Genomic DNA, 14,790 nt, shown 5'->3' on the forward strand with positions numbered 1-14,790 from the left:
TGTTCTTGTAGTTCACTAAACTTTCCTTATTTGTCAGAGAAAGGGAAAAGAGAGAGAGAGAAAGGGAGAGAGGGAGAGAGAAAAGAAAGAAAGAGAAAGAATGACTATGAGTGGGGTTCGGGGCAGAGGGAGAAGCATACTCCCCCCTAAGCAGGGAGCCCAGGGTGGAGCTTGATCCCGGAACTCTGGGATCATGACCTGAGCTAGTTTACTAAACTTTTTAAAGAGATTTATTTTTAATTATTTGACTGTTACAGACCTGTTTCTTTGGGATCAGTTACTAGAACTTTATTGTTTTCTTTGATACTGTCATATTTACTTGATTTTTTGTGATCCTGTTTTTCCTTGTATTGGTGTCTGCATATGTGAGTAAGTGGTGTCCATTTCCAGACTTTGCAGGTTTGCTTTGACCAAGAGAGTTCTTCACCAGTCAGCTTAGTTTGTTTTCGGACCTCTCTACTGGTAATGGCCTTGGGCAGGGGGGGCCTCCTGTTTGGGTATATTTTTTGGGTGAAGCATCTGTTGATTTCTGGAGTCAGGGGTGGATGGGTGTGCCACTGGCTGAGAACAGCTAGGTAGGACTACTGGCTTGGTTCTCTGCCCAAGTGAGGCTGTAGGATGGGTTTTGTGGTTTCCTGGATTCTCTGGTCAGGCTTATTAAGCATTCTGTCATGGGTACTAAGCAATAGGTGAGGCTATGGATTAGCATCTCTGTCCTGTTGGGACAGCAGGACCAGACTCTAGGCCTGTATGGCTTGTTATTTTGAGTATCCAAATCAGGTAACAGTGTGCACTGAATATCCTGGTCAGGTGAGACCACCAGTTTTGTTCTACAGATAACGAAGCCACGAGTTGTGCTCTCTGTAAACAGACTTGTTGGATGGGCTGGCTCTATAGCTTTCTGTGTGCTCTAGTAAGTTTCCTTATTTGGCAGGATGAAGGATGTATTCAGGAATAAGTAGGGCTATGGGTTTGATTGCTGGCTTGGGTGCAGCAGAAAAGTTCCAAGGCTACTAATGCTCTTCTTTTTTGGTCTTGACTCGAGCCTACCTGTGCCCTAGGTTCCCTGGCAGAACACAGCCACTGGCTTTGCTCTGGGAGATTAGCTCTCCTCTGCCTCTCCACTCAAGAGTTTCTGGGTTATATTGCTTTCAGGTGTTCTTACCAGCCCTTCCTGTCAGATGGGATTGGGGGGAGGGGGTCCATGCTCTGCAGCAGGTGGGGCTATGTCTCTGACTCCTGCCTGAACAGGAGTGGGAGGGCCCACTTCAAGCAACTCTCAGATTTTCTCAAATAAGTTCTCTGGTGAAGAAAGTCATGATTTACCGTGGTTGGGTATGACTAAACTCTTCTGCAAATGCCCAGGCTCTAGAAATGGCAGAGTTCCTCATTTTGGGGACTGAATTAGACAGAAACTGTACTTTGCCAATTCCTCAAACTGTGCCACCAAACTTGGTTTGCAAATGAATAAAACTGCTGGTTGGGATCTGTAGGTGGGAACTTTGTCCACTGACCCCCTATTGCTGGTCTTGGGAAGTCTGTACTCCCTTCTCCATCTCAGACTCCCAGTGGTTGAGTCTCACAGATTCTCCTGTGATCCCTGTGGTGTTAAACCACAGTAGGGGCTCCCACAAAGAGACCCATAATGTTGGCAGTCTGGGTGTCACCCATAGGCTCTCTCTTCCCATTGGAGGAACTGTAGGCTCAGGAGAGACCTTTCAGCGTGGTGTGTGCTGGGGGAGGGGCAGTGTGGATAGTATGTAGATGTTCCTTTTATCCTTTGAATGCAGTCTGTTTGGTCTTGTGGTGCACAGATGTACCTAGCTTCACTGCTGAGCACTAGGTTTCCATCAGTAGGATCCTGTCCATGAATAGTTGTTAGTTCTTCTGGTGAGGAGAAGTGAAGTCAGAATGATCTCTGTCGCCATCTTGGTGACATCAGTGCACCTAGTTTTCTTTTAGTGTCCTTATCTGCTTTGGTATTAGGTAATTCTGGTCTTCTAAAATGAGTTCGGGAGGATTTGGTAACTTGTGTGTTTCTAGGAATTTATACTTTTTTTCTCTCTAGGTTATCCAGTTTGTTGGCATGTACGTGTTCAATAGTAGTCTGTATGACCCTGTGTATTTCTGTTATCAGTTATAATGCCTACTCTTTCACTTCTGATTTCATTTATTTGAACTTTTTCATTAACCTAGGTAAGGTTTTGTCTATTCTATTTATTTTTTTCAGAAAACCATCTCTTAGTTTCATTAATATTTTTGTTGTCTTAGTGATCTCTGTCATTTATTCAGTTCTGATCTTTATTCCTTTCCTTTTGCTAACTCTGACCTTGTTTTGTTTTTTCTCCCCTCTCATTTTTGTTTTTTGCTTTTCTTCTTGAGGTATAATGTTAGGTTGTTTATTTGAGATCTCTGTTTTATTAATATAGGTTTATCACTATAAACTTCCCTTTTAAAACTTTTTGCAACATCCGTAGATTTTGGTATGTTGTCTTTCTGTTTTCTTTGGTTTCAAGACCTTTTTTTGATTTTCCATTTTGATTTTTTCTTTGGCTCATTGGTGGTTGTTTAATTTTCACATGTGCAAAATTTTCAGCTCCTATTTAATTTTATTTAATTTAATGTGTTCAGAAAAAATATTTGGTATGATTTCAATCTTAAATTTGTTAAGGTGGCTTTTTTTTTTTTTTTTTGTGGTCCATCATATGACCTATCTTGGAGAATGTTCCATGTATACTTGTAAAATATGTATTCTGCTGCATAGAATATTCCATATATATCTGTTAGGGTCATTGGATGTAAAGTATAGCTCAAGTCCAGTCCTTCCTTGTTGATTTTTTTTTTTTTTTCTGTATGGATTATCTATCCATTATTCAAAGTGGGATATTGAAATTCCCTGCTATTGTTGTATATTTCTCTCTTCAGATCTGTTAGTGTTTGCTTCATATGTTTAAGTCTTCCAATGTTGGCCCCTTAAATATTTAGGATTGTTATATTTACTTGTTGAATTGATCCCTTTATAGGATGAGGGGAGAGGAGATGAGAATGATGACTCCATGTTTTGGTTAAAGGGGTATTCTATATACTGTAATGGGAATTGGAAGGAAGATAATAGTTCAGTTTTGAGAATGTATGAGATGCCTATGTGAAGTCTAAATGGAAATGTTTGAGAGGCAGTCCAGAATGTATGAATATGGACCTCTGATCTGGGCTGAAGATAAAATGGATTTGGAAATCATGAGCATAAATAGGAATTAAATTTGTGTTGTTGGCTGAAAAATCACCCAACCAGAGCATACACAGGGAAAGTAGAAAAACTAATGCAAACCCTAAGTGTTACCAATATTTTAGCCCTACGGAAGGCAAGCTTGCAAAAGAGACAACTGCGCTGCTAGAGAGTTAGAAATCCAGCAGATTTTACAGGTCTCTCCCTCAAAAAGAGAGATCAACAATGACAAATGGTGATTATTGAGAAGCTAAATAAAAACTGTAGAGTCTTTGGGATTTAGTGAGAGCAGTTTAACTGCAGTGTTGGGGGCGAAATGAGAATGTAGTAGGCTAATGAACGAGTGGGTAGTGGAGGTGGAAATAGTCAACACTTTATCGAGCAGTTGTGCTGTGCATGAGTGGAGTTAAGTGGGTGATGGCTGGAGAAGAGGCTGGAATGGAAAGAGAAAGTAACTTGTACAGAGTTAGGTGGCTGGGAAGGTAGGAGGAAGGAGTAGGAGTCTGAAAATATCAGGTGGAATTAGTTTGGCTCAGAAATGTGATCGTTCTTAGGGCTGTTCACCTGTTTGGTTTTCTTCCATGCGTATGATGGGAACTCAGACATGGCCACATGATTTACTTTGGACAGTGAAAATGTGAGCTCTGTGTTTTGCGTCAGTTCTAGGCAGAAGCTTGAAGTGTTACTACATGCTTGCCATTCTCTTTGCCTCTGGCATGGTAATGGGGAATGTTTGATGCAGTGGGTGCTGTGACAGCCTGGATCCCTGTTAACTAGAATGAGCAGAATCTCTCTGCCAACCCATGAGATGGGGAAATACAGCCTTTATTATTATTTTTTTCAATTTTTTTAAAATACTGAGATCTGGAGCTCTTAGGGTATTTTAATATAAGCTATTTGGATTGTTACATGGAGTATTGACATCTTACATTTTGAGAAGAATGGATAAAAGGGGTACAGATACAGATATATTTTCTCTATGAAATGGGAAGTAGGAATAATCTGGTAGGACTGGTAAGTTTAGGACAGAGATGCAATTGTGAATAGCTAGGAGAGGTAAGTATATTTAGAAAACAAAGAAGCATTGTTGAATCATAGGACGCACCATTTAAGTTCGGAAATTATGTGTTTGATACAATTCTTTCTTGATTTTTCTTGTTTTCCTCTAGCTGAGCTCAGAAAGAGGGCTATAGGGACAAGAAATCTAGGTAGTTGGATTGATTCAGGGTCGGAGGCTTCCAGGTGGGTGAGCCAGAGAGAATGGAAAGGAAAGTTGAAGATCTGATGCAGAGGGAATAATGTGGAAAATAAAGACGGTTAGGTGCTGATAGGGGAAAGAAGAAAGGTCGCCATGGGAGTGGAGGGATGGGTATGTTGTGGGGGCACCAAGAGTGAGAGAACTGGGAGGTACATTTTTGTCATTAACTAGCTTGTGGTGGACGTATTTCAGAGCTGAAGTAGTACCAGATGAGAACTTGCTGGTCTGTGGCTGAAGTGGACTTGAGGTTAATAATAATATTAGAAACGGTGAGAATAGGAGCAGAAAGCTAGAGTGTTCGATGTTTCCTTGGACTTTTTTACTACTGAGAAGAATGGGAGGAAGAAGGGTGATGACCTGGAATTAATGAGGTGACAGTGACTAAAGCAAGTAGAGAATGTTAAATTTTGAAGGTATGATTTATAAAGGAGCAGGAGTTTTTATGTGAAGGTGTGGGACTGAGAGGCTGCTAACCCTATTCTTGCATCCTCTGTGAAAGTTAAGAAGAATGAAGTTTCCATATTAGTAGCTCTAGGGGTTCTAGCAAAGCCATTAAGGACACATTCATCACAGATACAGAAGATGGAAGGAATTAGTTGTGATAATACCTTTTCCTTTGATTAGGTGACAGGATTGTAGTCGTAAAATGAGAAATTGTTAGGCAGTTAATGGTAACCTTCATTTCTCTTGTCTCTCACTTCCAAGGTCTCAGACCAATTTCCTAAAGTTCGGACATTTTTATGAAGAAGATAAACTTTTTCATGTTTGCAGTATTTCATAGATGTGTGGAATATTGCTTCTGATTAAGCGATCTTATAGAAATTTGGCAACGTTTGATCTTCTGCAAATGGCAGCCTTTTCTTTAACAAGAACAACTTAAGCTAAATTCCTTACAGACTGTTTCAGCTGTGGATCACTGTAGGAGCTATAGGCCAGTCTGAATTCATAATAATTCATAGTTCTTTGATAAAAAATAAATCAGTAATGTGTGATTTCTGGACATAAACGGTCAAAACCATTAAAAAGTAGACTTCCAGGATCAAATTTTAAGTAAGCTTTTGTACCTAAGAAAAAAACAAAAATAGCAGCAATAACAAGTAGGCAGGAGACTGTGGTTTCAGAAATTTTGAAGATTAAAAACTCTTCCCAGCATTTTCTTATAAACAGGGTTGTCATTATAGAATTACTGGGTGAAATACTGCAATGATTTCCCACTTGTCTCATGATTTTCTTCTGCGATGTTCTCATTTGTAGATTGGGTATAAAATATCCTGTTTTAGAATAATCTTATCTCTTAGATAATAATAGAATTGTGTTGCAATTTATCTTTCCATTATTCTTGTCTCCTCTTAAGATGAATAATCTATGAGTGTTAAGAAATACGATATAAATACAAAGATGGTTTGTGAGTATATTAGTTTTCAATCAGTATATAACAAATTAGTGCAAATTTAGTGACTTAAAATAATACTCTTTTTTTTGAATCTCATAGTTTCTGTAGTTTGAAAATCTGGGCATGGTATAGATAGGTTTTCTGTTCATGGTGTCACAAGACTGAAATTAAGGTGCGACTGGACTGCATTCCCATCTGAATCTCTAGGCCCTCTTCCCAGACTCATTCAGTTGTTGGCAGAATTCATTTCCTGGCAGTTATAGGACCGAGTTCCTTATTTTCTTGCTAGCTATTCCTTTCAGCTCTATGAGGCACCCTCATGTCCTAGTCATTTGGGCCCTCCATAGACAGTTCAAGACATGACTGTTTACTTTCTTCTAGGCCAGTAGGAACACCTTCTTGATGCTTTGCTTTCTTCTAAAATGCTCACCTGATTAGCTCAGGCCCACCCAGTGGTAATCTCCCTTTTGAGTAACTCTTAAGTTAGCTTGTTGAGGGGCTTTACATCTGTATATCTTTGCCATCTAAGGTTACATAATTATGGGAGTGCTGTTGTGTCGCATTCACAGGTGTTATCTGTAGTCGAGGGAGGAAGTTACATAAAGGTGTGCGTCATTAGGATTTATTTTAGATTTCCGTCTACTAAACCAGGCAACCTTGCAGTTTTAGATTTTTATATACTTCTAATGGTGGCCTCAGAAGTCAACAAAACAAGTATGATAGTGTATAGGATAACATTTAATATAAGACATTTAAAAATGGCTATAAAATTAAATTGTTAATGTTGTGTATTAGTCAGGATTTAGTCAGAGAAGTAGAACCACAAGAAGATGAATGTATTTGTATATGCATGTGTGCTTGGATCTGTGTTTTTTTGTTTTGGATCTATGTTTCTTGCAGAGATTTGACCTTCTGCAATAGTGGGAGCTGATTAAATAGTCTCTGCAAGGATATTGTTTGCGTGTTTGATGCTAGAGCTTGTGGTCCAAGGGAAGTTGGGGAAAAAGAACAAGCCTGTGTTCTTCTTGGAGTGAAACCATCCTCAGAGTGATTTTCAAGCTCATAGTTTGGAAATTGCACAGTACTGAGAAAGTATTAATTTATAAAAATAAATAGTTGGAAATCAGAATTACTTTAAACAGCTCACCTATCTTGCAGGCTCAGAATACTACTAAATGGTTAAAGAAGTTTGGAAGGATAATAGACCTTTCCTTCACAGAGAAGACTAACAATTAAAATTACAAAATTTTCAGTCCATCTAAAACTTGTTAGGTGAAATATATTTTAAAAATACATTTTCTTATATAAGAGCTTTAGATAAATTATATGACAGACCACTATTCTTCTATCAGATGTTTACTTGCAGTTTCTAAAGAGAAAAGTCATTTATTTTGAACATTAAGCTGAGCTTTTTTTTCATTTGTATACTAAATATTTTAATCTTTGTAAGCCTCATAGCAGTAGACCCTGCATTGTCAAACTGAATAATATTATAGAGAATATTAGAAAGATACTTAAGTTGGGATAGCCATATTGTTTTTGAGTTAACATTTTTCTATCAGCTAAAATAAAAAATTTAAAAAATGATTACTTGGTGGTTGGGTTATGGACGTTGGGGAGGGTATGTGCTATGGTGTGGTGTGAGAGCTATGAAGTGTGTAAACCTGGCGATTCACAGACCTGTACCCCGGGGCTAATAATACATTATATGTTAATAGAAAATTAAAGAAAAATGATTACTTGTCTCATTTGAAATATTCACCTTACCTTCATTCAGCTGCCAACAGACTGGTATTACAATAAAGTAAATTATCCATTGTCTACATTTTTATTACTAAATCTGAATAGTGTAGAATTTAAAGATAATAACCTACATAAAATTGACAATTTTTAATGTATTATCCTATACTGTTTTGAAAGATGTATACATCTTTTTATTAGCTACTTTTGTTTGTGCATATATAATGCCTACCTGAACATATTTGTCAAAAGCTTTTAGAGAGCTATTTCTTATGTTACTTTCCTACTGTAGCTTTCACATTCTTATCAGATTTTATATTTTTTCCTAAATTCTTTCCTAAATTTTTTCCTAAATTCTTTTCCAGAGCTGTTTATCACATTATTTTTTCCTTCTTTATAGACACAAGCTGAACTACATTTCCCAGGCTCCTTTACATTTTAGGGCTATGAGACAAGGCTCTGGGCAGTGAAATGGGAATGGAAATGATGCATGTCAGCTTGACCTGACCCCTGAAGATTTCTCCCAGGCTTGCACTGATTGTCCACTGTTCAGAGGACTCATCTGCATTGCACCACCAGCTTCCCTGGGAAGGGTCTGTGTGAGTGAGAAAAGGGAGAGCCCACCATTCCTCAGAAATAATTGAGGCAGATTCACAGGCAGATAAAAGGTTTAAAGCATTATTCAGAGAAGTCCAGAATGACCACTGTATTAGTTTCCTGTTGTTGCTGTAACAAATAATCATCAACTTAGTGGCTTAAATAACACAAATGTATTATCTGGAGATCAGAAGTTCAAAATCAGTCTCACTGGGCTAAAGTCAAAGTGTCTGCAGGGCTGACTGCTTTGGTGAGCTCTGAGGAGAGAATCCATTTCCTTGTCTTTTTCACCTTGACTTGAAATCTTCATGAACTCTTACTTGCATCACTCCAGATTCCTTGCATCCTTGCATTCGTTGATGATCCTCTTGCCTCCCCCTTATAAAACCTAATGATGTGATCTTATGCAACAGTGGGGATTTGGCCAATGTAGGATAAACTCCCCATTTCAAGAAACTTTATTTAGTAACACCTGCACAGTCTTTTCACCATGTAAGATAACATGTTCCAAGTTTCTGGGAATTAGGACATGAACATGGCAGGGGGTGCTTTGTTTAGTCTGTCATAACTACCCACTTGACTGGTGCAGACCAAGATACTTGGCGGAAGCCTTTAAGAAATCTAAGAATTCCAGGTGAGCTCTTGACCGTCCCCTGCATTAGTGCTGCCCACCGAGATCCGTGGTAGCTTTCCTTAAACCTTCATTTTCTCTGTACTTCCAGTGGTACTCTAAGCTGCTTCTAATTCCCTATGTTAAATACCTTCATATTTGGAACACATGGAATGGTTTCTGTTTTCCTAATGGAACCCTGATACAAAGCTTTTCTGTATGACTTTTGGCAATGTAAAGAGTGGCTGGAAAGCCACGTGTTGCGGATGGCAGAGGAGCTATGACCCTCGGTGTCTGACTGCAAGAGAGTCTCCCTGTTGTCCTGAGTTCTTCTCTGGACTCTGATATAGAGAGAAGTCACGAAAATTTGGGCTCTATTTGGCGTTACAATACTATAGCTTCATTTACTCTTCCTAATAGAGATGTCTGTTGAAAACTGAATACAAAAATCTCATCTCTTTCTGTGTATTTTAAAGACAGCTGATTTAGAGTAGTACATTTTCCTTGTATTTGCCTTTATGAATGTATCGTACAAGGAAAACAGCCTCAACATACATGCCCATCATTTTTTAAAAAATCACTGTGTCATCTGCTGAACTAACGCACTGGTTTGCATTCTCTGTTTCTTCTTTGGACTACATTATCGGCTGATGGTACTGCTTGCCTGTTTAAAATGGTGCCCTCGCACAGTATTCTTTTTTTCAGTGTCTAGACTAGAGCAGATAATTCAGTTGCTCTTCTTTACTAGTACCTCCCTCTCTTATGTGGGATGCAGCAGTTTGATTTCCGGCATATTTTCATTTGTCAGATTCAAAATGTTGTTTCTCAGAAGTAAATCTCAAGTGTTATTTTGAGGAACACAGCTTTAAAACCATAGTATCTCTCATTTATTCTTCATAGAATGATTTTGAATAGGCGGTATGTCACCATTTTAAGAGCTGGACTTCAAACACTGAACTTCGGACTTTAAGTTCATTTTTTTCCCCATCATATATGTCTCAGAGTGAGTATTCATGCATATTTGCTTCCCTGGAGTTATAGGAGACACATATTTCCAGAAGTTGTAACATGCATCATATTGTTTTTCAATTTGTATTATGTTCTCTGTTGGTCTTCGCTTAGTATTGGCCAGTAGGGGCTTTTATTGAATGTGCTCTTGGATAAGACAGTGATGCAGCCAAATAGGAATCCAAACAAAGGTGCTTATCATAGTTCTTTTAATTCTTCACTCTGTCTTCTTGGTTAAGCCAATCTTTTTTTTTTTTTTTTAATTTATTTAAATTCAATTGGGTGCTAACATGTAGTACATCCTTAGTTTCAGATGTAGAGTTCAGTAATTCATCAGTTGCATGTACTGGGAGTTACATACACAACTGACGAATTATTGAACTCTACATCTGAAATGTAGATCATCACATCATGTACCCTCCTTAATGCCCATCCCCCAATTACACATCCCCCCCACCTCTCCTCCAGCAACCTTGATTTATTTCCTGTAGTTAAGAGTCTCTCACACTTCGTCTCCCTCTTAGGACTTTCCATTCAGTTTTTCCTCCCTTCTGCTATGATCCTCTATGCTGTTATATTCCATTTGAGTGAAACCATCTGATAGTTGTCTTTCTCTGATTGACCCATTGTGTGTGTGTGTGTGTGTGTCTGTGTGTATGTATGTGTAGAGAGATACATCACATATATCTATATATCTGTATCACATCTTTATCCGTTTTTCTGTTGATGGACATCTCGGCTCTTCCCACAGTTTGGCTATTGTGGACATTGCTGCTATAAACACTGGGGTGCAGGTGTCCCTTCAGAGCAATACATTTGTGTCTTTGGGGTAAATACCCAGGAGTGCAATTGCTGGGTCATAGGGTAGCTCTATTTTTAACTTCTTGAGAAACCTCCAGACTGTTTTCCAGAGAAACTACTCTGTCTTTTTAGGTCATGATAACTTCTGTCAGTTAAAAAAAGAATTAAAATTGAGCTAGATGAAGGGTGGCTTTCAAATTTTACATCTTGTCAATCCTTTTAATGAAAGAATTGGAACATATTTAAGGGCAGTAAGGAAGGCTTTTTTTTTAATTTTCAAAAGAGCACTGAAGTTAATAACTTTTTTCCAATTAAAAAAAACCCCTAATTTAATGTTTTTGTTTTGTTTTGTCTTAGGATTTTTTTATTTATTTGACAGTACAAGCAAGGGGAGCAGCAGTGGGAGAGGGAGAAGCAGGCTTCTCACTCATTGGGAAGCCCAGTTGGGATGTGGGGCTCCCTCCCAGGACCCTGGGATGATTACCTGGGCTGAAGTCAGGTGCTTAACCGATGGAGCCATGCAGGTGCCCCCTGACTTACTGTTTCTGTCCTTAGACACTATTGATTACTCTCTAGGGGTATCATAGCACATTTTTAAATTCTTAAATACTAGCATAACATCCTTTGTATTTATCTTTGGGTCTCTTGTGGAACTTAATTTAGTATTTTTCCTAGAATAGATGCTTGCTTAAATATTTAATACTCAAAATAGTAGGAAGCATTTATTAAGTATACAAGGTCCCCTTAACTGAAATTAAATAGGACTGAGAAAGAGGCCGGTTTATGAATCTGAAGTGAGGAAAAGTATTTTATAGAAGTAAAAAATGAATTATCCCTATAAAATTAACTCAAAATTAAGAAAATTCATTCAGCTGATCATGTGTTTAAAATTTAGTGTTTAATTCCAAGTAGTGATAATTTGTTAGAATAATAGTGGATGTATAAATGCTGATGTTTTTGGTGTGGTTTTTCTCAGTAAAATTGTGTGATAGCATGATAGGACATTTTCAGTTAATGTTTGACTTTTGGAGTATGATTTTGGAGGTCACTGTCACAAAATATTTTCAGGTTTATCAGTTTTCTCAGGGGCATCTCTGTTATTTGATATTCATATTCTTTTTGATGTACTTAATGTCATCATCATTGGTTTTTCTTTTATATGTTAATTATTATAATTCTGACATGTCCTCATGTGTCAATGATTTTGCATATCATTTGAGTAGTTCTTATGCATCAATTTTTAAAAATCAACTTGATGAAATTCTTTGCTGTTATGAAGATTGTGGTCAAAAGTGACCAAAAAGCTGCAAAAGATGGTGATCAAAAAGTAGTGTGACATGGTGTGTTGGGATATATGCTGGAGGGAAATGAGGATGGATGTCTGCACAGGGACCACTTTTAGAAGTGGTTGGTTCGTTATTGAATGTGACATAAATAAACATAAATTGCCTCTCTATGGATCTTTGTATTTGTGTGTGCACATGTTGAATACTTAGATAAGGAACATCTCTTGTGGCATATGCAGGACTGAAGACTGCTGTGAAATTGCTGACTCCAGTGGCTTGTATTAGGTTGCCAGTAAGAAAGGACAACTTAAAGAGCACGTGGTACCTAATATTTTTGTCCTCTGTAGGCCTCCCCTTTCTTCCGTCCTTCTTTGTTTTCATCTTTACACTTTTTTAAAAAAATTTTATTTATTTGACAGAGAGAGATCACAATTATGCAGAGAGAGAGAGAGAGAGAGAGAAGGAAACAGGCTCCCTGCTGAGTAAAGCCCGACATGGGACTTGATCCCAGGACCCTGGGCTCATGGCCTGAGCCGAAGGCAGAGGCTTTAACCCACTGAGTCTCACCCAGGCTGCCTCTTTACACCCTTCTTTATGACCACATAGGTGAATATATTACCAGGCTAGGCTAGTTGTACTACTCATTGCCCTTGTCATATTCAGCACAGGGTTGGGCAGGTGACCTAGAGTCATTCACAGATTTCTGTTTGGAACTAGTAACACAATTATCTGGTTAATTGGTGCTTGAAACTGGAAGGATGTGATTTTAGGTTGTCTGTCATTTCTGGCATGGAAAACTCTGATGTGTGGAAACTAAACGGATACACAAAGACTGAAGAGATTTTTCACTGATTCAGTAAACACTTGAGTATTGACTTTGTGCTTGTCTTTGTTCTAGTTACCATCAATATAGAAATAAACCAGATTAAAAATGTCCTCTTTGAGCTTCTGTGGCTAGAGGGAGTAGTGACAAGTTAGTGGATCTAGTGAGCCCTGAAACCAGGTGTATAACCATCCTTCTTTGTTCTCTGTACTTATACTACAATCCCTTTTTGCCCTTTTTGAAGTGCTTTTTTTTTCATTTTTAAATAGACCTTTTAATAAATATGTGAAAGCCATTTATAATTTGTTTCAGCTTTCATTAAGAAAATACAGATTTAAAGATGTATTAAGTTCAAGCTTGCAAATTTGGTAAAACTTTGTCACATTTTTACTTTTAGTTTTCCAGTAAATGGAGATTATCTTGTCCTTTATTTATTTTTCATATTCCATTCCAGGCTTTAACCTCATGGCTTTCTGGTAGTTCTTTGTTATATACTTCTTTCTTTAGTCATTCCAGAAGAGGTAATTATTTCTTTATAGATTGCCAAGTAGACCTAGACCAAGTAGACTCCATATTTTTTTCTAAACCATTGATGATTACTTAGGTTGAGTGAGACCGTTTTGAGAAATTATTATAAAAGTTTAATACCTTAATTTTTTATCATTATATGATTAAGAATATGTAAAACAGAAGTATACTAGCACTCTTACAATTAAATTGTCAAAAGAAATTTTTTTATCCTAGATGCTTCTGTATTTGGCACAAGGACTATAGGATAGATAGGCAGCTTAATTCTTTCAGTCATTCATTTGTTGCATTACTTTACCTTCATTTATATAGTTTTTCTTGGTACCTGCTAAAAATTGTATAGGTAATTCATGCAAAATATTGTTAAACATAAAATAGCCAGTTAGCTTGCTGGCAAATTCCACTTGAACAGCAGTGGAATTGCAATTTGGGATATCAAAATTATGGCAAACCATAGGCAAGTGCAGGGAACTTTTTTTTTCCCTCTTTTTAATAAAGAAGGAAGTTGGCATGCAAGTCCATTGGAAGAGAGTGAGATGTCAGGGTTGTGGCAACTTTTTATTGGCTGAGTTGCCATTGGTTCTTATTGGCTGGGCTATTGCTGGGCAAGGGGAAATACTCCTTCCTGTCTGGTTAATAAAGTAGACATATTCCTGTCATGGTATGTAAAATAAGTTGTGATAAGTGGTAACATGCATGAGCTCCCCCTTCAAGACTTTTGAACCCCATTTTGAATGACATTTACATTTACTCGCTTCTGTCAAGATCTTTCCTCAAAAACATTGTTGATCAAGGGTCGGGTTTTCTACATTTACTGGTGTTTGTCCCTTGGTGCCCAGAAGAACCTTTCCTGCTTTTTGTTGGGTTCCCTGTTGGAGGGAAGATGCATAGAATGGAAACCATTAAGGGCACATTTGAATAACAAAGAAGAATAGGAAAGAGAATTCTCAGGCATTTCTCATCCAAAGTCTCTGTCTTTTCAGGTCTTAAGTATTGGTGAGGATCTTGAAGTGTTGAGCTAGAACTGCTATATTTGGTACATCACTTCAAAGTTTTGGCAGGCAGCAGGTACAAAGCTAAAAAATAATTTTCAAAATAAGATGACTGAATAATGATTCCAGTTTGTATAATAATTCTAAATCAGCAGCCCAGACCCAATGAGAACCAGCTAAAGAGATCAAAGGGACCATGGATCATTAGATGATATTTGTTGTAGCCAATGCACAAGCTTATGTGTTGGGTTTCTACTCTTGCAGAGGAACTAACTTATGTGCAGCAGGTGGTGGCTGCTGTGGCATAAATACTTCCTTGCTAGGGCGCCTGGGTGGCTCAGTGGGTTAAAGACTGCCTTCGGCTGGGTCATGATCCCAGCGTCCTGGAATCGAGCCCCACATCGGGCTCTCTGCTCTGCGGAGAGCCTGCTTCCTTCTCTCTCTGCCTGCCTCCCTGCCTGCTTGTGATCTCTCTCTCTGTCAAATAAATAAATAAAATCTTAAAAAAAAAAAACAAACTTCCTTGCT

At 38.1% G+C, this 14,790-nt stretch overlaps 1 protein-coding gene across 3 annotated transcripts in view; it reads left to right on the forward strand.

Moving 5' to 3' along the window:
- Nucleotides 1–14,790, forward strand: part of TUSC3 (tumor suppressor candidate 3) — a 261,179-nt gene that overhangs the window by 16,499 nt on the left and 229,890 nt on the right. The window lies entirely within an intron of this gene.

The sequence above is a fragment of the Mustela nigripes genome, chromosome 18 (assembly GCF_022355385.1).
Source record: "Mustela nigripes isolate SB6536 chromosome 18, MUSNIG.SB6536, whole genome shotgun sequence".
In the NCBI taxonomy this organism is placed as follows: domain Eukaryota; kingdom Metazoa; phylum Chordata; class Mammalia; order Carnivora; family Mustelidae; genus Mustela; species Mustela nigripes.